Source organism: Panthera onca, chromosome C1, assembly GCF_046562875.1.
Source record: "Panthera onca isolate mPanOnc1 chromosome C1, mPanOnc1 haplotype 2, whole genome shotgun sequence".
Taxonomy (NCBI): domain Eukaryota; kingdom Metazoa; phylum Chordata; class Mammalia; order Carnivora; family Felidae; genus Panthera; species Panthera onca.
In genome coordinates this window covers 167,566,460-167,589,583 of record NC_138346.1, presented here as the reverse complement: position 1 = coordinate 167,589,583, position 23,124 = coordinate 167,566,460, and the positions used below count along the sequence as shown (strand labels likewise).

Genomic DNA, 23,124 nt, shown 5'->3' with positions numbered 1-23,124 from the left:
GGATTCTCTGTCTCCCTCTCTCTCTCTGCTCCCCTCCCGCTTGTGCTCTCTCTCCTCATAAAGAAATAAACATTAAAAAAGAAAAAAAAGAATCAGCTATGTTTCAAGGACCAGCTGCAGTGGCAGAAGCTATAGTTTGTTCCACCAACTTTCTTCATCTTGTAAGTTTTTCCAAGGAGGAAAGACCAACTAGAATTCTGGAAGAGTTCTTCCCAGATGAGGTAAATTCATTATGTGAAGCAAATGGATTCAGGCAGCGTGAGAAGTGGATTATAGTGGATACTGTGTTTTGCTATTCGGACTGTACTTTGAGAACTGAGACTCACATTTGTCCAGCTGTCGGAGCACTGACATCTCCCATCTGAGTTAGCCCTGGGAGAGGAGTCCAACTATTGTAGAAAGAAAACCAACTCACTTGATTATGCCTCCACCATGGGAGCAAGCCACATCCCGTGACTAATCAATGTAGATGATACAAAGCCCTCTCCCCTGGCCTCAATTAGGGATATCTCAGAAGGGTCATCCCAGCTTCAGTATTCCTTGTGAAATTGTCTTAGGCACCTGTGGCAGCTGTATTGTTTTTCTTCTTAACCAGCTGTCCAGTCCTGCTTCTCTTACTCCCTTGGAGATGGTGTTCTGTGGAGCACTTCCCAATAAGCCACCTGCATGCAAATCTCTATCTGGAAGTCTGTTTCCTGGGAAACCCAACCTCTGACACACAATGAAGAGACCTGAGGATATACAAAATTATTTTAGCATGTCTCAACATTCTCTCTACCATATTACCTTAAACTTTAAATGGTAGGAATAGTGGGTTGAAGAAAAGAAAATAAAGATGGCATAGGGAAAAGATGAAAGGATTGGAGCCTTGTAGTAAGAGTGAAACAGAAGTCAGAAGACATAATTCATAATGGACTGAGCAGTACTCCGAGTCTTAGAAAGAGATAAAGTATGATGGAAGTCATCCTGGAAATTATTGAGGGGATTGGAAGAGAGTAATACTGAGGTGCTGTATGGACGAGCTTGATGAAGAAAGAAATTATCAGGTTCACTTTACACTAAACTAAATGTGTAAATGCTAATCACACAATGTCTTGGTGGGTTTTTATTTCTTGTGAGGTCTCAGTCTGCCTATTTTTGCAGTGTGAAAGATTCTAGATGGTCTTAATGGGAGGATTTCGGTCCCATCCTACAAAGTGGGGGTGGGGAGGGAGGTCAGCTGGTGGAGAAGTGAGTAGATGGGATTTTTAGTTTCTGTTTTGTTGCTAGAGGTTAGGATGACTTAACTGTTGCTTATATCACACTTTCTTCAAGTTAAGTGAAATGCTGTCCTGTCAAAATGCCAGAGTCATGCTGTCCCTCCTAATAGATCCCATGCTGGAAAATTCAGTGGAGCTCTTCTCTGTCACTTGAATGATGGCACTTCAAATGATGGATTTTTTTCCCCTTGGTCTCACTGTCATAGTGATCAGTTTTTCCTGATCTCAGAGTCTTTGTCTGGCAACTCAGTGTGCTAATAGCAAATGAAATTGATCACATAGATGTGTTATGTGCTATTCAGCTAGTCTGTGATCTTTGGGAGGCAGGGTTCTACTATGTTCATTGCTGGTTGTCCAGCCCTCTGCTAGATCTTGGCTAAGAGTAGGTGCTTAATAAATTCATTGTATGACAGAGTGAATTTTGAGCAAATCACTCAATGTCTAAGATCTTCTGTTTCCACATCTATTGAAGTGGTAAGAAAAGTCTCACTTTATTTTCATTATCTATGCGAAAATGTTTTAATACTTAAAAAGAAGCAATCACATGTAAAATTAAGTCCATTATAAAAAGCCCTGAATCGAATGATTTAGACTTAAAAAGGAACATCTAGCCCACTCTCTCATGCAGCATAGATTTCCTTTCTGTTGTATGCCTGACAAATAAGCTTCTGCTTAAGTAGTTCTAGTGCCTGCAACCCAGTACATCCTCGTAAGCCCTGATGTTAGAGGTCTGTAGAGCAGCAATACATGAAATTTAATCCTAGGATCAGTAGCATCAGCCCAAACTGGGATTTTGTTAGAAATTAAAAATCCCAGGGGCGCCTGGGTGGCTCAGTCAGTTAGGCGTCCGGCTTCGGCTCAGGTCACAATCTCGCGGTCTGTGAGTTCGAGCCCCGTGTCGGGCTCTGGGCTGATGGCTCAGAGCCTGGAGCCTGTTTCAGATTCTGTGTCTCCCTCTCTCTCTGACCCTCCCCCGTTCATGCTCTGTCTCTCTCTGTCTCAAAAATAAATAAACGTTAAAAAAAAAAAAAATTAAAAATCCCAAGCTGTATGCCAGACCTGAATCAGAATCTACATTTAACAGGCTTTCCCAATAATTTATATGCATATTATAGTTTGAGAAGTATTGCTCTAGAGTTTTTTTGTTTGTTTGTTTTTGGTATTGATTTGAAAGCTTAGTTTTATACTATCCACTTATTAGCCTCAATTTAGTTTCTCGCAACTTTACGTGAGTCTAGTCTCTAAGTTATTCCACATGGGAACTGTTCAAATCTTTGAGGCAGAATCCAGGTTGTTTGTTGGCTGGACTCTTTCTAAACTGTGCAAGGCTGGAAACTTTCCTGTCCTGAGCTTTCCCATGGTCCCTTTGTTCTGTAGAATTGTTTCAACAAGAATATCAGAGCCTGCAACTGAAGGATTTATGAAAGCAAAGGCAGGCTACCTCATCCTTTTGCCTGTGGAATGGAAATGAACAAGAAAGAACAATTGAGCTGATTGTTTATACATTCAATCCTTAGGGCATATAAACAGGATGCAACCACTTATCTCGCCCTTATTGATTGTTTCCTATAGATTGTGGCATTTTCCTAAATTTTCTATCTTCTTAGGGATAGTTCTTCAAACTCAGTCTTCTTTTTTTCTAAACTAAAAACACCCTGTTCGTCCAACTGCCTCTTGCATGGCTGGGTTGAAATGTAAACTTTTTGAGAGAAGGGGATGAAGGCTTACTCGAGTTTTGTTTGTTTGTTTTTAATTTCAGGTTAAATCACTGCTTAGCACATAATATGCTTTCAATAAGTAATTTTTGAATACACAAACGAATTAATGCGTGGGGGAATGTGGTTGCAAGACCTTGGTTGTCATCTTTACAAAACACATTAATGTGTCACTTTCTCTGACAAGATGTGGCATCATGGATTGGACAGAATACTCCACATGTTGCACGACTATTTGAGAGCAGTGGTATTATTAATTCCCCTAATTTAGAACTGATGCTGAGATGAGCTCAGCCTGATCATGACAAAAGAGACTATGACTGCCATCATTATGGTGGTTTGGGTTTAGAAAGCCAAAATATACATCTACAAAGTTGATTCAACTTATCAACAAGACGGAATTTGCTTTATATGACATCTTTAGAGTTCTTTCCTTTTGGACCTGCGGGGCTTTCCAACGTTAGGAAGGCTAACTGCAGAGGTCTTTTTCTCCTTCTCCCTTCCATCACTCTTTGCTTCTTCGTTCCTCTAACTGTATCTGAAGCTACTTCCCTCACCTGAAATCACTTTTTGTCTCAGTATCACTATGAAAAAGACTACGGATAGAGTAGTAAATGCAGAGTAGATGGATAAACATAAGGATCCAAGAAAGATGATAGTGAAATATGACATTTGCTGGTGTTGGATATAATAACCGGTAGAAACAGAGGAATGGGAAAAACAGACTGGCTCCTTTGCCATGGCAACGATGAGTGCATTTATTATATAAACAGAAGGAGGAAAGGCAATTATTCAGTCCCTGTGCTTTTCTCTCCTAATCCTCCAGTTCTCCTGTTTTTAGTCTAGATTCTCAAAAGATGGTAGCCAGTTATCTTGCAAGGACATTGATCATTTCCTTCAATGCCTGAGATGTGCAGGAATACACTTGACTTCCCAATATTTTATTATTAAAAATAAATAAATCAAGGATTTCTTTAAAAGCTCATCAAAGGATAGCTTGTGTTCTGTTTCATCAAGCATTGAAGCATGCCCTCTTTAAAAGTTTGTATCTTTATTTTGATACAATAAACTTATAAACAGGAATCAAGGTACCATTTTCTTTCCAATTCAGTATCATTAGAACATTGTCTGATTCATTCATGTATGTCTCAGGGATAAATGGTCATCAGTGAGTGTCTGACAGGGAAACACTAAGTGATTCTAGTTTAAAAGGAAAATCAATGTGCACTGAGTAGCAGTGCTTCAAAGAATAGTTCAAAAAGGTACTTTTCAAAGGTACTATGTCAAAATGCACCTGGCGTCCCAGGTACTGGTGGGAAAAGGAAAGCTATTAAATGCTTATGATAGTGAAACAGTGTGTTTTAGGAGCTAGGAAATATGGGAAAATAGATGGCAAACGATATACAATCCACACAGTGGATTTTCCAAAGAGAATGGCTGTGTTTTCACAATATTCTTCCCTTTTTTTTTTTTTTTTAAACGTTTATTTAGTTTTGAGACAGAGAGAGACAGAGCATGAACGGGGGAGGGTCAGAGAGAGGGAGACACAGAATCTGAAACAGGCTCCAGGCTCTGAGATGTGAGCACAGAGCCCGACACGGGGCTCGAACTAACGGACCGCGAGATCATGACCTGAGCCAAAGTCGGCCGCTTAACCGACTGAGCCACCCAGGGGCCCCTATTCTTCCCTTTTTGAAGGAGGTGGTGCCAAATTGAAGTGTGCAGAGTTTCATTTAATATACTTTCCAAATAGTATCTAGAATTTGCAACATGAACTGTAGGATAGGTAAGTTGATGAGGCAAGAGTCCTAAAAATAAACCAGATTTCTGGGTACAAATATTAGCCCCACTATTTATTAGTTTTGTGTGACTTCGGATAAGATACCTAATGTCTCTGAGTCATAGTTTCCACAAATGTACAATCAGGACAGTAAGTCCTACCAGAGAGAGGAATTGTCAGATTTAGCAATTAACCTATATAATGCAGCCAGCTGAGCACCTGGTATATGATAGGGCTTCAAAAATAGGAACTATATTTCCATTCTCATTGTCACTTTAGTTCAGATCTTGGGAATGTCTCTTCCGGGCATTCTAGTAGCTTCCAGTTTTCCTTGTCTATAGTCCTCTCATTTGTCCATTTTGCTTACTCATTAGTATTTATATACCATTTTCCATACAATCTTCTTTAACTTATACTTAATATTGTGCCATGGCCCAATTTCCAGAGTAGAGTTCATACTTCTTAGCATAGCATTTAAGGACATCCGTGATCTGACTCCAAATAACATCTCCTTTATAAAGACCTTGTGTACTATTGTCCATTTCCTCTGCATGTCTTGAATTTTTTTCTCTCCATAATTTTACTCACGTTTCCCCCTCTAACTACAGCACTTTCCATTTTTACATATTGGAATCCTATTTATGCTTTAAATTCCAGCTTCAATGCCATACCATCCATGAAATTTTCCTTAATCCTTTAGCCAGAAGTGATCTCTCTACTGAAACTGCTTAACAATTCTTTATATTAATAGTAAATGCCTATGCATTTGCATAATGCTAAGCTCAACAGATACTTACAATTTGGATATTATGTAACCTGTCTAGAGTAGTTGACAATACAAACAACTCCCCATCCATTTTCTTCTTTTGACTTCCAAAAGCTGGGTTTCTTACTTCCTCTCTGGCTTCCCCGTCTGAGTCTTCTCGGTGGGTGTATTAGTTTCCTAGAAGTTGCCGTGAAAATGTACCACAAACTGGATGGCTTAAAACAACTTACATTTATTATTTCCCAGTTCTGGCTTCTAGAAGTCAAAATCAAGATGTTGGCAGGTCCATGTTCCATCTGAAGTCTTTAGGGGAGGATCTTTCTTGACTCTTCTAGCTTCTGGGAGCCCCAGCCTTTCCTTGGCTTGTAGCAACATAGCTCCAATCTCGGACTGAATCTTCACATCTTCTCTGTCTGCAACATTCTTTTCTTGGTGTCTCTACTTTCTCTTCTTATAAGGGCCCCAGTCATACTGGATTAAGGCCTATCCTAGTTGAGAATGACCACATATTAATTCGATTATATCTGCAAAGACTCTATTTTCAAATAAGGTCACATGTACAAGTATTAGGTGTTAAGACATAGCTTTCTGGGAAAAACAATTTTACTGATAACAATGGGGTTCCCATCTTTTGCCTCTTTTTAAAGTATTAGGGCTCTTCAGAGTGATTTCCTAGGCTTCTCCCAGCAGTAATTTAAATAATGACAAAAACTAAAAGAAGTTTTTAGCACCCAATATGGTGACTCTCAAGACCCAAGAATCCAAGTAGGATGCTCAAGATATAGTCTTCTGATGTATTTTCCTAGACTACAGCTACTTTCCCTTAGCTTTTCTTTTCAAAGCACATTTACGATGGATTCTTTAAAAAAATTCAATGAGTGTTATTTTTAAAAAAGAGAAGAAGAGAATTTAATAAGTCAACATTGAAAATGTGACAGTTATATGAGATAGATATGCACTGGTCCTCACCTTTTTTTCCTTCACGTAGAAAACAAGAAATGATTCCCCACTGGGAGCATAATTGTTACGGACTACTGAATTTTTTTCTCCTCCAACATTTGTATGTTGAAGTCCTAACCTCCAATACCTCAGAATTTGATTGTGTTTGGAGATAGGGCCTTCAAAGAGGTGATTAAGTTGAAATGAGACCATTAGGGTGGACCATAATCTAATCTGACTGGTGTCCTTATAAGAAGAAATTTGTACACATTCAGAGACACCACCCAGAATGTTAATACAGAAAAGATTAGAGAGATGAAGGTGGGGCTTGATAAGGAGGGGAGGGAGAGAAGGAGAGAAGAGGAAAAGAAGAAAGAAGAATGGAAGAAAGACCAATTTGTTGGTATCATTTGTGTCATGCTGAGATTCGACTACCCCTGCACATTTCAACTACATAAGCGAATAGATACCATCCCTTCTCCCCATACTCTTTTTCTCCTTATGCTGATTTGGGATTCTGTTAACTTGAATGCAAAGCATCTGACTAACCCATCCTTCTTACCCGTTTTGGTTCTTTTGTTTACATCTTCTATTGAGGTGGCATTTCAGAGGACATCTTTAGCAGTATGGACATTTATCTGACCTCTCACAAAGGTAAGTAGGTGGAAAGGTATAGTTCCAAGATTTATCACCAGATTTACCTGTGATTTATCCACCACAAAAATTCCTGACTGCTCTTTGTGTGATCAGTATGTTGAGTTATGAGTAGCCTTGAGGAGGAGAATGCCCTGAAACTCTCTTTTTGCAGCCCTCATGGGTAGACGCTCATCCTATCCCTAACTGACGCTTTTCTCAAACCTTTCAGAATAGAGCATCAGCCCCTAAACCTTATTGCACATTGAAATCATCTGGGAAGCTCTTAAAAATCCCTAAGTCAGACATCTGCTTTGCAAGAAAGTTTGGCAGTTTCTTATAAAGCTAAATATAATCTATCATATGATCCAGAAATTCCTAAGTATTTACCCTGTTGATTTGAAAACTTATATCCACACAAAGCCTCCATGTAAAATTTATAGCAGCTTTACTCATAATCAACAAAATCTGGAAACAACCAGATATCCTCCAGTAGGTGAATGGATAAACAAATTGTGGCACATACATATAGTGAAATACTATTTAGTAATAAAAAAGAATAAGTTATCAAGTCATTCAAGATACAGATGAATGATAAATGCATATGTGAAAGTAGGCAGTCTAAAAAGGCTATGTACTGTATGAGTTTATGGCACATTCTTGAAAGGCAAAACTATAAAGACAATGAATGGATTAGTCATTATTGAAGTTTAGGGAGGGGGAAGGTTGAATAGGTGAAGTATCCATGAGCATAATGGTGGTGATAACTTTCTGTGTGATACCGTAATGTTGGGTGCCTGATACTATGCATTTGTCAAAACCCATAGATCTCTGCAACACAAAGAGTGAACCTTAATGTATGTAAATTAAAAAAAATCATTTGGGAGGTCAAGGGATCCCAGGACGGAATATAGAATATGACAAAACAATCTAAATATGTTACAAATGGATGAACAAAACCTCACTGCCAGGATTTGAGGAAAAGTATATTGACCTAAATAGCCTTGGAAATGAGTGGCAGCAACTAGAAGTCCAGAGGAAAAAGGAATTGTACATAAGCACTCTAGTCTAGTTGATGAAGTTTCCCATGGGGGAATGGACTAGCAGTTCTGAAACCAATATACACATATACCAGAATTAAACAATTAAGTAAATGGATATTAGGAGCCTACAGGTAGGCAAGAGGAGAGGCAGGAATGATCCTCGTGGTTCTTGATAAGAGTTAGAGATATTAGTATGAATTCTATGGTATAGGTGTTTATATATAGAAATATTTATAGATATGTATCTATATGGGGATTAGGTATATGCACGCATATTTTTTTGCTCTGTCAGATGAAAGGGCTTAGAAACAAGGACACATACATACCCATATGTTTATTTCTAATACTATTGTCCAATGAAAGGAACCAGGAATCCTTGGATAAACGGCTGACTATAGAGGAAATACACAAGATGAGCCTGGAGCATCTTATGGTGCCAGAAAGTATGGAAATTCCAAAAAAAAAAAAAAAAAGAAAACAAAACAAAGGAAAACAACCACACACACAACAGTTCCCAGTGATGGGGTGTACCAAAGGGAAACAAGAGCCAGTGAAAGGAGTTCCTAAAGACCAAAAATGGAGCAATGTGAACAAACAAAATAAATAAAATAGCACTGGATTCTAATCCAGAATATAAATAAATATCTATGAATCTATATTGATACAAATAAATGCTTAAATCAATAAATAATCGTGGCAGAAATAGATCATTTTCCCATGCAGAACTCCAAATAATTTATGTAAATCCTTTGTCCTCAAGGAGGAGGAGCCTGGGGTGCCTGGGTGACTCAGTCGGTTAAGCGGTTCAGGTCATGATCTTGTGGTTCATGAGTTTGAGCCCTGTGTCGGGCTCTGTGCTAACAGCTCAGAGCCTTGAGCCTGCTTCGGATTCTGTGTCTCCCTCCCTCTTTGCTCCTCCCCTGCTCATTCTCTGTCTCTCAAAAATAAATAAACATTAAAAATTTTTTTTCAAGGAGGAGGAGCCTACTTCCCACTTCTGAAGTGTGGGCTGTGCATGTGATTTTTTCCCAGAATACAGGGTGGAAAGGAAAACAAACAAGTACCTTTACAGCAGAGAAGCCTGGTAAATAAACACTGTGTCTCTCAGGTGATCAAGGTCAACATTAACAGTGATAAATCATATTGATAGTATGTACTCTTGACATGATGTGATGAGAGTAACACTTTCCCTCTGTGGTCTTCCTCCCTATATAACATAGAAGCATAGTCTCATCATCAGAAAAACATTAGACAGACCCAAACTGAGAGATGTCGTACAATATACCTGACCAGTACTCCTCAGTACTATAAGGCCATCCAAAACAGGAAAATTCTGGGAAATGATCCCAGCCAAGAAGAGCCCAAAGAGACATGCTAAAATGTATTGTGCTATCCTGGATGGGATCCAGGAACAGAAAAAGAGCATAAGGTGACTAATGGAAATCTGAATAAAGTATAGATGTTAGTTTAAAATTATGTATCAGTATTTCAAGATTGAGTCATTGACTGTGACCAATACACCATACTAAAGTAAGATGTTAATTATAGGGGAGATCAAGTATGACATATATGGGAACTCTACTATCTTTTTATTTAAAAAAATTTGTTTAATGTTTATTTATTTTTGAGAGAAAGAGAGAGAGAGAGACAGAACATGAGCAGGGGAGGGGCAGAGAGAGAGGGAGACTCAATGTCAGCAGGGAGCCTAATGTGGGGCTCAGATTCATGAGCCCTGAGATTATGACCTGAGCTAAAGTTGGACGCTTAACCTAATGAGCCACCCAGATGCCCTGGGAACTCTATCTTTACGGCTTTTCTTTAAGTCTAAAATTCCTAAAATAAAAACTTTAAAAAAATATCCTTTGCAAAGTTTTACCTCTACCAATTAAATCAGTATTTCTGGGGTGTAAGCCAGGCATCAGTATTTTTTTTTTTTTAAGATCCCAGATGATATCAATGTGCGGCTAAAGTTTGGGAAACTCTCTGGTAGGAGAAGTCTCTGAGGCCGGAGGCTATTATATTTTGGCATTAATTCACTCAAAATGTTCTGAACTAAATAAAAATGTCGAGTGTTGCTTCTATTTTATAGCTTTGTGAAGTTGAATTTTTAATGAGTGTGATAAAAATAAAGTACTAGAACAAGTTGCCCATTTGAACACCACTTGACGTTACACTATTAGATACTGAGCCACTAAATGACCAGTGTATCAAGCATATAATTACAAGTAATATTATATCTTAAAATAAAATTTCTCTTGTAATTTTCCTGCAATTGAAATGAAAAATGACATTCACAGGTACACACTTTGCTCTGCCTGGTCCCTGGCCCCTCCACCAGAGAATGTCTATATGCTCTAGTGGACCCACAGCCCCATCCATATTTCACCCTTTTTGATCTGTTCCGTGCCCCTAGAGGCTGTCTGTGGACTGCAACACCCAGGGCCCCTTGCCCTTGATTTCCAGTTGAGTTCAGGCAGGATGGAGGAGATAGATGTGGTCTTTTTAGCTTCACTCTCTCCATTCTTCATCATGGCAGGCCATGGCTGCCTTTGTCCCAGATCCAGCTCCTGTTGTCTCCCGCTCTCACTTGGCTCCAGAAACACTGTTCCCTTTCCCCACCCCTTCAGGCCCCAGAGAAGTAATGGCTTCCTGCTGTGGCTATTTCTGGGTAACTCATATCCCCTGTTGGAATTTTTAAAATTTTGCCCACACCTCTGTAAATAGTCACTTGACTGAAGTACTTTTCATTTAACCCCTCTAAGGGTGCCATGTGCTTCTTGTCAGAATTCTGAGTGATTCAATCAGTGTATTGTTGTCTACTCTTTCTTCTTGGGAATGATGACCGCCTCCCCCCACTTTTTTAACTTGACATAATATACTGCTTACTTCTTTGGCCTTAAAAACGCTCTTTATTTTGTAAAATGATACTGATAGTAGAGAGCATTATTTTCCCTAAATCCTTTCTTGGCAAAAGAAAAAGTTGGCAAGCCTGTGCTGGTTCACCACACATTTTTGAAATTTCATTTGTGAAATTTCATTTTTGAAATCCAGAGCCTGGGAACCATTGATCTAAGTGAGTGTTTGACTTTGAAACATGAAGGGAATTCAGCTGTATTTCATCTTACCACAAGAATCTTACAAATCTGGGGCAAGTGGCCAATGTGAACGATGTCAAGGCAGGCACTCAAGTTTAGTTGTTTACATAACAGGGTCTCAATCCTGGTAAAGAGGGAAATAGTATCAGGGGAAAAATAGAAGGAGGTTTAAAAGCCAAAATGGTTGTTTTCTGCATGTTTCGGTATTGCATTTCACTGTCCCTCCAACGGGGGAAGCAAGAGAGGAGAGGGTAAGAGCGCACCTGGAAGTTTAAACAAGACGTTTACAGGACTCTTCCGTGAAGTTTGAGTGACTAAGAACTTTTATGTTCACAGATCCAGAAACGTTTGTATTTGCACTAATCCAAGTCCTTTTTATTATAAATAATTGCAGAAGCTCATTTATAGATGACTCCATCACTAAGCAACGGGCTTTGGATGTTTGTATTTGTTGGTGTTTTAAATTCAATGTGTTTCATAATGTCAAGTACAGCCAATTTGTAATTGAAACAAAATTTCCAAAGTACCCAACGTTTGGGCAGGGTAGAAGAACATAGGGCGTTATTTATCGTAGTTCAGTCTCCTTGACTTTAAAATTCTTCTTTGTTGGGAATGTAATATCCTCTTTTGTTGTGTCGTATCACATTTAATTTTGACTGCAGAGACATTAACACATGACTTTTTTAGCTTTCATCTGTTCAAAAATATATTTTTTGTTTATGTTCTCATTACTTCTTTTCTCTGTGTTTAGCTTGAGAAAAAGACACAAAGTAGTCTTTTGAAATTCATTCTTTCCTTTATGCACTTTTAAGAAGGAATTTAAAAGGGCCAGATAGCTTAGTCATAGAGAGAATTTTTTTTATGCAGTTATAATCCAAACAGAAGCTACTATCCATATTTCATGGAAGAAGAATTGGCGAACCCAATAATTTTCTTTCTCTTTACATTTCTACTACTGAAACAAATTAATAGAGACTTTAAACACTGACTTATTTCTTCTTTTATCTGATAGTAGAACCCACTGATGAAAAACTGGGGAACGATCAGTAGCCATGTTTCCCACCTTGGGGAGAGACATAGTAAAAAGGAATGAAACCCACTCATACTGAGCAGCAGAGAGAAGAGATGGAGAAGGCTAATGGTAGTGTTAGAGTTCATGAAGACCAGCTACGTGTCTGCTCTTCTGGTTGTTTAGTTGCTCAACTCTTCCTGATTCCATGAAATAAAAATGCCCATTCTTGGCTAAGCTATTATATTGAGTCAGCCATGCATAACTTGAATTAGCTTAAGCAAAAGGAGGGAATTAAGGAAAGATCTTGAGGCCGAGTTGATCAACTAAGCTTCATGAAGGCGGGAGAAAGCTCTCTGGGAGGGACTCAGAGCCGTGGTCCAAGAGGTGGGTACCATCAGGATTCACTTTTCCCTCATGTGACCCCTGCCCCTCTTCTGCCTGGACATCATGCTCTCTGTGGAGGAATGTTTTGATATATTACTTGCTATGTTTTTCCCCAGTACTCCTCGTTTATTTTCCCTATAGCACTCTTTCATCATGGGCATTTTTTTGTGTCCATTGCCACAGGAGATGTGATAATAGACTGTGTCTTGAGTCTCAGAAACACAGACTGGGAGTGAACTCAGGCTCTGAAGATTAAGAGAAGTATCCTAAATTAGGGGAAAAGAAGAAAGCCAAGGGTGAAACAAAGAGAGCTAAGTTGGTACACCGTTGAGAACGAGGCCCTGCATACTGTAGATGAATCCTTCACTAATCAACACCCTGTGAGTGTCTATGTTGTTTGGTGTCTTAAACTGAATGTGTTTTATAATATCAATTACAGCCAATCTATAGTTGAAACAAATTTTTGAAGTATCCTGTGAAGTTTATATCTGAGGACTGAGCTCGATGGGGGAGCAACAGACACTCTCAATGTGTGGGGGAAACTTAAGAGTGGAGAGGAAGAGTAGAAAGAGTGGTTGCCCTTTATCCTAAATAGAACTAGGGATGGAGAGAAGACCCTAATGGCTCGGCAACTTGGGATAGCATGGGGCAGCATGTCTGTGCAATGAAGGCAGTCAAATCTGAAGTAGCCTTGCAGAGTTCCAACTTGACTCACTGAGGTGTAGGGACAGTAGCATCATTCCTGAGAATATCATGGGCGTGCTTGTGGGTTAGAAAGCCTTGCCAAGGTGGCCATAGCCCAGGTAGTGGTTGGAGAATATTTCTCGATTCACTTCAGAAAGGCACTAGGGGCAAGCAGGGAGAGTCATTGATCCTGAAGTGACCTTTGGCATGGACCCATGTAGATCAACATCTGAAAAACAGACAGGATGAGGAGTCCCATGTGAAATTCAATACCTGACCAAGGATCAGAGCTTTTGCTTATATTGGGCCCAGCTGATGTTTCTCTTACTGTCTCCTGCTTAGAAGTTAGAAGAGAAGTTAAGGGGAAAAAAGAGGAACGTGAACTCATTGAGGTTTGGTTTCTATCCATTGGTAAAACAGGATATCACTGGAGAAATGGAGTTCAGTTGCATACAAAAATTGTCACACTTGCTGAACACCTGCTTGCGTGGCCTGATTTTCAAATTATGTCTTCTCCCCCAGGCTGAGATCTTCCATGTGGCAGAGAACCTGGCTGCTGGAAGCTGCCGCTCACAGCCACACTTATTCACCACCATAGGAGGGGAAAATGCTGCTGAACCCTTTGACGCCCACCCCTTGATCCTCCCGACCCAGCTTCTGTTTGAAAAGCTTCAGAGATCAATGTTCACTACCCATCTATTGGTGTTCCCACCCCTTAGAACTGTGAGATACTATGACAAATCCACCTTGGGTTTAAGTCCCTATGGACCTTAATGGAAAGTGGCCAGTATTTCTGATAGCCTCGGTGATTGGTACATACATACTATAAATGAATTTTCACATAGCACAAAGCCATGTGCAAGGTGGCCTCTGAAGCCAGGATGCTGTAGCAGATCCATGTGCTTGGAATCCGAGGGGCAGCAGTTTGCCACCAAAGGAAATACTGTGACCAGAGGAAGAGAAAAGGGGGAGCTGGCTGGTAAAATAGTAAGTCTCCCCCACAGTCTGTACTGGGTAGCTATCTAGTAGGACCACACTAATAAAGGTTTCCTGGCGATGCCTGGGTGGCTCAGTCAGTTGAGTGTCCGACTCTTGATTTTGGCTCAGGTCATGATCCCCGGCCATGGGATTGAGTCCTGCATTGGGCTCTGCACTGAGCATGGAGCCTGATTGTGATTCTCACTCTCCCTCTCTCTGCCCTGCTCCCCCCTTCTCTAAAATTTAAAAAAGAAAAAAATTAAGGTTTCTTAATATCACATCGATATGATGAAGGTAAGTAAAATAATTAATAAGATACTGACTGTGTCTTTTATGACCCATTGGTTCAGAACTAGAAACTGGGCTCTGAAACAGAATAGAACAAAACAACAGTGACAACAAAAACACTTAGCCTTTTCATTGTAAACATGTGTAAACTCTGTAGCAGTTCAACGATGAGATTTGGCTTATAGGCCATGAATGGGCATGGTGGTTTTTGCGCTCAAATCTCATTATATGCCTGCAGAGAACAAAGTGCTTTGTGCTATGTGAAAATTAGTTTATAGTATGTGTGTACCAATCATCAGGATTATCAGAAATACTGGCCACTTTTCTTTAAGGTCCATAGGGACTTAAATCTGAAATGCATGTCTATGAAAACTTCATTTTGCTGCATAATTATGAAATGATTCTAGCCAACTGTTTATTCATAGCAGCCTTTTCAGGCAATAGTCTAGGAGTAATTTCTCTACATTTCTTCTCTTTCTCCTTGTCCTTCTTCTTTTTTCTAAATAGGCTCCACACCCAGTGCAGAGCCCAACATGGGGCTTGAATTCACAAACCTAAGGTCAAGACCTGAGCTGAGATCAAGAGTCAGATGCTTCACTGACTGAGCTAGCCAGGTGCGCCACAACATTTATTTTCTTAACTTGAGTTCTTATTATATTCTTTCAAATGCAAGGAAATAATAATTACTTTGGCTTAAGTATAAAGTCTGGAGAATTTTGTAATCTCTCTTACACCCTGGTACCATTTCTGATAAGGAGGTAAATAGATGATAAATATATGAATATAACACTTTGTATCCTGACAAAAATACTGACAATGCAAAAAAATAAATTCCTTGAAGAAAAGTCCTATTTTAGTCCAAGCTCTGGTACTAATTTTAACCTTGGAGTTAAGTAATTTGTATCCTTGGTACTAAATTGTAAGCAAACAATCCAATTAACTTGCCTTTCAACTCGAAACAGTTTTTTGATCACAGCTGAAATAGCTACTATGAATTTCCTTGCTGTTATGTAGCTTTTTAGGCATTCAGGATAATAACATTTCCTCCACATTGGAGCCAGTAGCATCTAAGGACAAGAATAAGTGTTCCAACAGATTAGGAGCCTAAATGAGTTACAAACTGGGGCAACTGCCCAGTGAGCAACAGCCAACAGTAACTGGGCTGCCCTGGGCTTTAAGGTGTATCTGAAAGGATCTAGATCCTGGGAGTCATTTCCAAAGAACATGTAATCTCACACAGATATTTTCAAGTGGCTTTTTTTTTTGGGGGGGGGGACTATAAAGTAACATATGATTATTCTGGATCACTTGGAAAGGTAAAAATTAATGACTAAACAAACTCATCAATTTCTCAATCGAAAGATACCTCCTGGTAACATGTTGTCATATTTCTCCTCGTTTTTCGTGTGCATATATATTTTAAAATTCATTGAAATTATATTACATATATAATTTCTATGATATATATTCTACAGAAATTTAGAATAAAAATTTCTTTCTGGTATGCAAATTTTAAATAGTGCTATAGGTAAATAATCATTGTACAGTAATTATCCATAAAATAAAACATTTTTTGCTTTTGTTCTTTTTAATGAAACAAATCAAAAATATACTATTTGTCTATTTTATTTTATTATTTATTTCATTTTAGTTTTTAGGTTTATTTATTTATTTTGACAGAGTGCACATGCACCCATGAGCTGGAGAGGGGCAGAGGGAGAGGATTCTTAAACAGTCTCCACTGGTCGGCCCAGAGCCCACGGTGGGGCTCCATCTCACAACCATGAGATCATGACCTGAGCCAAAATTGAGAGTTGGACATGTAACCAACTGAGCCACTGTGGAGCCCCAAGCCTCTTCTGTTTTAGTCCATGCATATTCATTGAGCAATCCAAGATACTGTGATAAACTTTTAGGGGATAGAAAACCAAACATTAATAATAATACATCATTTGTCCTCAAAGGCATTTATGTAGGTATATACACAACTAACTGGGTGATGATAAAATGGACACAAAATAAATCTCTAAGTGATCATGGACCATAGCTACCATAGCTCCAATTGGAGAGCTTATAAGGAAGAGTCAAGTTAGTTGGATCTTGGAATATTGGCTAAGATTTCGCCCAGCAGATGGATGATGGTAATGGGTGATGGTTGAAAGAGGGGTGTTGAAGAATGGAGTAAGAACATTTAGGATGGAACAGCATGAACAAAAGCAAGAAGTGGAAAAAAAAAAAAAGCAAAAGTGTGTTTAGGTAACTAGGAGTTGTCTTTCATAGTGGGAGAAAATATTGGTCAATTAAATCTCAGAATGCATTTGAATACCAGAGTGAGTTTAATCTTTAAACTGTAGGCAGAGGAGAACCACAGATACTTCTGAGCAGTCCATAAAATGATGAAGTCTGTATCTTAAGAATATTATGTAAGACCTAAAATTCCTACACGGAATGATATATGGCCATTTGGGTGTAGGTAGGTGTTCAGGTAACCGTTTAGAAAATTTAGAAACTGTTTAGATATTTAGAAAAATATCTTTTTTTAAAAAATGTAAATTGTAGATATGTTTTTGTTTTTCTCACTGCACCCCAAGAATACTTGTTTAGAACTCTTAGAAGAGCATAAGGGTGGCGACGGCGGGGAGGCAGGAGGGGGAAAGGCACCAGCCAGCAGCAGGGCCAACGCTGCTCAAGTTTCACTTTTAGTCTGTGGGTTTGCTCCCCCGCGCCGCGCGAGCTTTCCCGGGATAAGTAGCGTTAGGGGGCAGGGAAGAGCTCGGCGCTGCACGGGTGGAAATTACGGATGGGCCTCGGAAAAGAATGAGCACGGCTTCCCATCTTAGCTCCTACCACTATCTTGGAAGCTGCCAGAATTCTGGAGTGTATTTCCCATCGAAAGTGTGAAAAAAATCAATGGACACCCCAGGAATGGAAGGTGGTTTGCAGACGTGTTACCTTGGAGGCACTGTTTGAACCAGAAAGCCTTCCTGTAGAACCATACCGTGGGCCACTCAACCGACCCTTGGGTAAACTCTAACTGCCGTACCCCCACACCATCCCTTATCAGCTTGAAAAAGCCAGTAAGGTCATCATCCCTGTTCCCTAATGGCAGTAAAGGTGGCCCAGGTGGGTCCCTGAATTCACCACAGCAGAGTGAAGCCAGCATCTCAGAACTGGGAGTTCATTCCTGGTCCATCAAGGCTGTGCAAGCTGACTATACTGAAGAAGCAATCTGCAACTCCAGAGGCTCTGGGAGACTGCAGCCCTGCTTTAGTCACTCCGGAAGCTGACTAATCCACGCATGGCAGAAGCCTGAGGAGTCGATGGTCCGGTGGAACAAATAGACTGTCCATATTTTCTATATCTGTTTCCTTACTGTGATGCACTGTCACCCTTTGTCTCTCGCTGTTGTTGTGATTCTTGCTCTACTTTTCACCACAGAATTGGCAGAGGCCACCCTGGCCAGCTGGGAGTGTGATGAGAGGTTTCTGATAGCACTCACCTTCCCTTTGTGGATAGGATGCTTCGTTGGTACCAACACGAAGAATCAATGGCCCTGGGAGGCTAGAGAATTAGTTCCCTGCAAACCTTATAGTGGAACAGAATACCCCAGTCCTACTACTGGGGTTTGGCTCCACAAAAGCTCAATTATTGGGAAAAACTGTCTTGCCCAGTGGGGCAGGAAGTCTACCAGCTCTGTTAGGAACTTGACATGCCTAGAGCAAAGATTTTATAACTCAACCACCTGGGAAACCCAATGGTGGGGGTCCCCAGAGCATCTTGAGCCAGATCCCCACCCCCTGCCTAACTTCTCTCATCTCCGAGAGGGCTGGGACAATGTCCACACAGCTATCAAATGGCAGGCCACAGGTGGACTATACTGTATATGTGGAAAGACAGCCTATCCAGTACTTCCTTCAGGCTGGTCAGGGTCATGTGTGCTGGGAACTATTAATTCATCTTTCTTCCTGCTCTCACTTGCCAGAGGGGAACATTTGGGAGTCCAAGTGTATGGGGACAGGGAGACTCAAAGGAAATGACATGCCCTATAGCAGTGCTAGGAATTGACCCAAGGGATACAAGAGTGCTGATGCTTAGGGGCACATGTACCCCAATGTTTATGGAAGCACTTTCAACAACAGCCAAATTATGGAAAGAGCCTAAATGTCCATCAACTGACGAATGGATAAAGAAGATGTGGTTTATATATGCAATGGAATACTACTCGGCAATGAGAAAGAATAAAATCTGGCCATTTGCAGCCACATGGATGGAACTGGAAGGTATTATACTAAGTGAAATAAGTCAGTCAGAGAAAGACAGATATCATATGTTTTCACTCATAGGTGAATCTTGAGAAAATTAACAGAAGACCATTGGGGAGGAGAAGAGGGAAAAAAAGTTACAGGGAGGGAGGCAAACCATAAGAGACTCTTGGATACTGAGAACAAACTGACGGTTGATGGGGGGTGGGGGAGAGGGGAAAGTGGGTGGTGGGCATTAAAAGCGCACTTGTTGGGATGAGCACTGGGTATTTATAGAAACCAATTTGTCAATAAATATATTTATATATTTAATATAATATTTCTATATAAATAAATATATTTATTTATTATTATTATTTTTTAACGTATAGTTATTTTTGAGACAGAGAGAGACAGATCATGAACAGGGGAGGGTCAGAGAGACAGGGAGACACAGAATCTGAAACAGGCTCCGGGCTCCGAGCTGTCAGCACAGAGCCCGATGCGGGGCTTGAACTCACGGACTGCGAGATCATGACCTGGGCTGAAGTCGGACGCTCAACCGACTGAGCCACCCAGGCTCCCCAAATTATATTTAAAAAAAGAGAAAAACAAGAAAAAAGTAACAAAAGCGCAATGATAAGTGTACCTGGAAAAGGCACAGGAGCCAAGTGAAAGAGCCCGCAATGGCCCAAACTAGAACAATTTGAATAAAATATTAAATAATGTAGTATATTGTATTATAACTGAAAGTATAAAATATATACCATGAACTGATACTGATATAAATAACTGAATAAATTTTAAAATGGGAGAGAATAGAAAAATCTCTTGTGTGGAATTCCAAATAATTTACATAGACACACCCCTCTCAGGAAGGTGGAGAGTAACTCTTCAGTTTGTAACTGTGGACTAAATATACTGACTTCCTTAAAAAGAGTACAGTATGGAAATGGGGAAAAGAGTAACTTAGCAGTGGAGAAAGCTGAAAAACACCTACAGCCAGATGATCAAGTTTAAAACCAACAGTGGAAAATCATGTTCATAGCATATACCTTTCATATAATGTGATGAAAATGACACTTTAACTCTGTGGTTTTTCCTAAACCTCAAGCCCACAACTCCAGTTTAATCATGAGAAAAATATCAGCCAATCCAAAGTGAGACACAGTCCACAAAGTACGTGACCAAAAAATATATGACTAAAAAAGTGCTCTTCAAAACTGTCAAGGTCATTAAAAGCAAGAAAAGCCTAAGAAACTTTCACAGCTAAAAGAAAGCTAAGGAGACAAGATGACTATATTAACATGGTATCCTGGATAGAATCCTGAATAGAAAAGGGACATTAAGTAAAAAAATGTTAAAAATCTAAATAATGTAATGACCAGTGAATCAGTAATCCATCATATTGGGTTTCTTAGTTGTGACAAATGTACCATACTAACACAAGATGTCAACAATAGGGGAGACTGGTTATGGTGTATATGGGAACTCTCTGTGCTGTCTCTAACTTTTTTTATAAAATTAAAATCATTCTAAAATAAAAAGTTTGTTAAAGAAGTAAAAAAAAAAAAAAAAAAGAAGAGCATAAGAATTTACTGAAGTATTTTAATGTCTAAACTTCCTTATTAGGAGTATTTGTTTTGTTATCATTTATAACTTGACAACATAATGTTCATTTGTTTTGTATATATTTGTTCCCTTTGTCTTTCATAAAATCATTTATTCACTCAAAAAACATTTATGGAGCAACTTTATGAGTAGAATATTGTATTATATAATGAGGATTATAGAAACTGTCTTCTGGATAATTTGGACTAAATTCTGGTCCTGGAGATAGCACTTTAGTAGGAGGAGTTTTGAATATCATTCCTTTCAAGATAAAATTACTAGCATTTCTAATAGCTAAACTTCACTAGTTGATATTCATTGTCCTGTTTATTAATATTTGGAAACTCAGATTTTCTTTATTTGTTCTTCAGTCTCCTTTCTAAATGTTTAAAGTGTTTTTCTTTTTTGCTTTTTACTACTAGAGTATTCCATATCTCTTTGACATTGCTAATGGGATATGGAATATATAACTGATCAATATCAAGGTAAATTTGCTAAATACCCCTATACCCATAGATACTAATGGTTCCTGTAGAGTATTGGTGCCCCAAACTTAAAGGATTTATGTACAATTAATGTGAAAGTTACAGCAGAGCATATACATTATAAGCTGTCAAATTACTTGGTAGTTCTTTGGCTGCTTAACTGAACTCATTAAAGTCAAACATGCATATGTATGTTTAAATAACACTCCACATCAATTAATTTTTCTGTTTCAGATTTACTGATTCACCCCAATTATCTTGAAAATAAGATACACACACACACACACACACACACACACACACACACACACACATTTTCTATTTACTTGTTTATTGCAATACAAAACAGATGCAGGCATGGGTGCCTGGTTGGCTCAGTCAATTAAGTGTCTGACTCTTGATTTAGGCTCAGGTCATGATCTCATGGTTTGCGCCATCAAGCCCCATGTCAGGCTCTGTGCTGACAGCATGGAGCCTGCTTGGGATTCTCTCTCTTCTCTCTCTCTCTCTCTCTCTCTCTCTCTCTTTCTGCCCCTCCCCTCCATGTAATTCCTCTCTCTCTCTCTCAAAATAAAGAAATAAACTTTAAAATTATTAAAAAATAGCAGATGCAATAGGTAAAGCAATCCTCATTTTTGGAGGGATTGTTCATGCTCTGTGAATGGTGAATCAACTCCCTGGATAGTAGGTAACATTTTTACTACATAACTTGTTTTTTACAGCCCAAAACCTCTTCATGTAAATACTCTGAAGTTGCAGCTCCAAGCCTCAGATTCTTTGATATGTGCAGCCCTAATTACCGTCATTCTGATCAAAGGTCTTTCCTACCCAGTGTCGTCCTGCAGTATTTCTGATGGACAATCCTTTAGTCTCTATTTAAAAATACCTACTGACGAAGAGCTCATTGTCTCACTGGTAGCCCATTCTGCTTCTAATGGCTATGATAGCTGAAAGTGATTCCTTTGATTTGGTTTAAATCTGGCTACCTGTGCTTTCCACTTGCTGATTTTAGTTGGCTTACAGGGTCTATATAGAAAAATCTATCACGTCTTCATCGTTGTCTGTTCAGTGTTGGAAGTAAACTATCATTCTTGCCTTTCTCCAAAAGCTAATTATCTCTGATTTCGTTTGGCATGCCTGTTAAAGCACAGAGTTCTCTTTCCCTACCCCAGAGACTTGTGTTCATTAGGTCTACGATGGGCCCCAGGATTTTTGTCTGTTTTGTAGTACAAGCTGTGTAGTTTTATCAGCCTGTTTTCTGTACCTAGAATTTGGGGGTCCAGCAGCTTTTTCTATCTCTTTACATGCAAGCTGGCAGAATTTCCACTGTATAAAATTCTCAAGAACCTTATAGGTGTCCTATGTATGTTACAAGGAATTCACTCCAGAAAAGAAGAGGCTTATCCATAGATCTTCCCTAGATAATACCATTTCTATTTGGGGGATATGAGGGAATTTATGAGTCACATACTTAGTCTCTTCAAAGAGCCATTGTGTGACTGAATACTCTGATTTTTTTAGTCTTTCTGAAGTATTAGCAAAAGGTTGACCAGCCATATTTTTGGCCTTCCTGGCCACAAATCTCTCAATGTTTGTACCTTTCAGAGACTGGATGAGCCAAGAATTTCTCAATCATCAAATCCTGGTTCCTTTTTGTTTAAGAATTCTTTTTGCAATTTATTTTTTCTTCTTAAATTTTACTGTAGGTAGCAGGAAGAAGCCAGGACACATCTTCAACATTTTACTTGGATATCCCCTCTGCTATATGTCCAATTAAATTGTATCCAAGTTATGCTTTCTACAAAACTGCAGGACACAATCCTGCTAAGCTTTCTGCCACTACATAACAAGGATCTCCTTTCCTCAAATTTCCAATAACACGCTCCCTGCTTCCTTTAAGTCCTCACTATCAGAGTTGTTAACAACTGTCTTTCTGCTAATAGTCTAAGACAGGGTAGGCTTTTTCCATCATGTTTCTCAAAATTCTTCCAGTTTCTGCCCACTGACCAATTCTAACACCATTACCACATTTTTTGAGTTTTTGTTATAGCAGCACTCTGTTTTTAGTCACTAAAATCTTTTGGAGTTCAACTAGAGAAGCAGAACCAGTAGGAGATACATAGTAAGATATTTATTGCAGGGCATATGTGGTTGTAGGGACTAGCTAGGCAGGTCCAAAATCCAGAAAGTAGACTGTCAGGAAAGGCAAGC

The 23,124-nt window shown here is 39.3% G+C and overlaps 1 protein-coding gene across 1 annotated transcript in view; it reads left to right on the top strand.

Moving 5' to 3' along the window:
• The first annotated feature begins 2,308 nt into the window (after positions 1-2,308).
• LEPR (leptin receptor) overlaps positions 2,309-23,124 on the top strand; it is a 122,740-nt gene continuing 101,924 nt past the window's right edge. The window contains exons 1-3 of the mRNA XM_078451811.2: positions 2,309-7,113; positions 12,810-13,006; positions 13,833-15,190. The gene's annotated coding sequence lies outside the window, so the exon portion shown is untranslated. The remainder of the gene's footprint in view (positions 7,114-12,809; positions 13,007-13,832; positions 15,191-23,124) is intronic.